The sequence below is a fragment of the Apium graveolens genome, chromosome 10, assembly GCF_009905375.1.
Source record: "Apium graveolens cultivar Ventura chromosome 10, ASM990537v1, whole genome shotgun sequence".
In the NCBI taxonomy this organism is placed as follows: domain Eukaryota; kingdom Viridiplantae; phylum Streptophyta; class Magnoliopsida; order Apiales; family Apiaceae; genus Apium; species Apium graveolens.
The window spans coordinates 75,619,259-75,621,670 of record NC_133656.1 but is presented as its reverse complement, the minus strand read 5'-3'; positions in this window follow the sequence as shown (position 1 = coordinate 75,621,670).

The window sequence follows — 2,412 nt, the reverse complement described above, 5'->3', positions numbered from 1 at the left end:
AAGGTTCTGGAAGTTCCTGGAAAATTCAAGAGAATTCTAGTAAAAAATCAAAAGAAAAACTTGAGTTTTTTCAAGATTTTGGAAGAATCCAGAAAGATATTAGAAGAGTTTGGAATTTGGGCTTAGAAATGAGGCCCAATTCTAAAAAAAAAACCTTGAAAAAATAAAGCCCAGCTAAGGGCCCAAGTGTTTAAAAAGCCCAGAAAAGGGCCCAGATATTTAAGGTTAACAGCCCATAACCCAAAATCCAGTCATAATGGGCCAAAAGAATGAAGGCCCAGCTAAGTGAAGGTGGCCCAAAAATAAAGTCCAGGGAGAAATGGATAAAAAGATCAGGAATATGACCCAATTCGACCAGGAATCATGGGGAAATCCTGGTCGAAATACAGGAGGTCGAAGTTGCTTCGATTAAGGCACGAAATGGTACTTAAATCGGTCAAAATATTAGTTCCTGACCGAAATGGTCAGAATTCTGATCGAGAATGAATAAAACAGAAGAACTTTCGACCAGAAAGCAAGGCAAGATCCTGGTCGAATGGATCCTGCCCGAAATTTGCTTCGACCAAGGCATCAAATGATGGCTAATTCGGTCAAAAAGCAGGACTCCTGACCGAAAAGGGACCAAAATCCTGGTCGAAAAATTTCTGGTCGAAAATTATATAAAAAAAAAAAAAAAAAAAAAAAGAGGAAGGGGTGAAAATCCTGGCCGAAATTCGACCAGGATTCCTGATCGAATAGAACCTGCTCGAAATTCAGTCGACCAGGGCATACTGAAGGTTAATTCGACCAGGATCCTGGCCGAATGGATTCCTGGTCGAAATCTGCATAAAAAAAAAAAAAAAAGAAAATAGGATAAATCCCAGAAATTAAGGGAAAAATCCAGAAAAATTAGGATAAAATCCCAGAAATTAAGGGAAAAATCCAGAAAAATTAGGATAAATCCCAGAAATTAAGGGAAAAATCCAGAAAATTAGGATAAATCCCAGAAATTAAGGGAAAAATCCAGAAAAATTAGGATAAATCCCAGAAATTAAGGGAAAAATCCAGAAAAATTAGGATAAATCCCAGAAATTAAGGGAAAAACCAGAAAATTAGGATAAATCCCAGAAAATTAGGGAAAAAAAAATCCAAAAAAATTAAAAATAAATTCCAGAAATTAAGGGAAAAAATCCAGAAAATTAGGGAAAATCCCAGAAATTAAGGGAAAAATCCAGAAAAATTAGGATAAATCCCAGAAATTAAGGGAAAAAATCCAGAAAATTAGGATAAATCCCAGAAATTAAGGGAAAAAATCCAGAAAATTATGGAAAATCCCAGAAATTAAGGGAAAAATCCAGAAATTAAGGAAAAATCCCAGAAAAATTAGAGAAAATCCCAGAAAAATTAGGGAAAATTCCAGAAATTAGGGAAAAATCCCGGAAATAAAGGAAAATTCCTGGAAATCAAAATAATTCCTAAATAAAAGGAAAAATTCGTTGTAAACGTGTAGGTCGCCTCCACACTTTACGAAAAAACGAAACCCTGTAAGGGAACAAATAGACTTAACTTCTGCGAAACCTATTCAATGTTTCCCAAAGTTGGGGGGCAAATGATAGGGATAAATAAATTATGATTGTATAATTAAATACTGCATTAATTGTACAAGCTGTGGGCTGCTAGGCCCAATAATAAGATGTATAATATTCAGACCAGAAAGGTTAAGCCTGATGGACCAGATCATGCCTGGTGGAATAAAAAAGGCCCAAAAGCCCTGATTATTAATTAATTACGAAATTAATTAATAAGGGAAAAATCAGCTATTGAGAAGAGTCCCGATAAGGATATAAATCCTTATAGATTAGCCTCAAGGGGACCTAAAAGGATAAGGAATCAGCTTCCTACTTCCTAGGACTCCTAAGTCTATCCTAATTCAGAGGCTTGTCCACCAAGTCTCCTATACCAAGTCCAATTCAAGGACTCCCACATCTATATAAGGGGTCTCACCCCCACCAATCAGAACTACGTTTTTGACTTGATCCTTGGCAATCAGCAAGGTACGTAGGTATCTTGTTAAGGCAGATTGAGTCACGAAACACAAGAGCAGTCAAATCGAGCCTCGGAAGCTCACGTTCCTTAATATTAAATACAGCAATTATATATAGTAGTTTATCCATAACAGTGGGTTGTGAGGATTATTCGTATAATTGTTTGTTGAACTGTCTTATTTTGTTTCACTTTTAAAAGTGATAACAAATCAGAAATATATTGGATATTTAAGTGCGAGGACAGCTGATTAAACTATCATACTAGACGGCTCCATCTGCCATCCCACAAACCTGTTCTATAACTCAGAGTCTAGCTAGGTCTCTGTCTGCTGGACTAATTGGTTAAGTAATGCACGTAACCGAGTTAGACAGCTTACGCAACCACAAT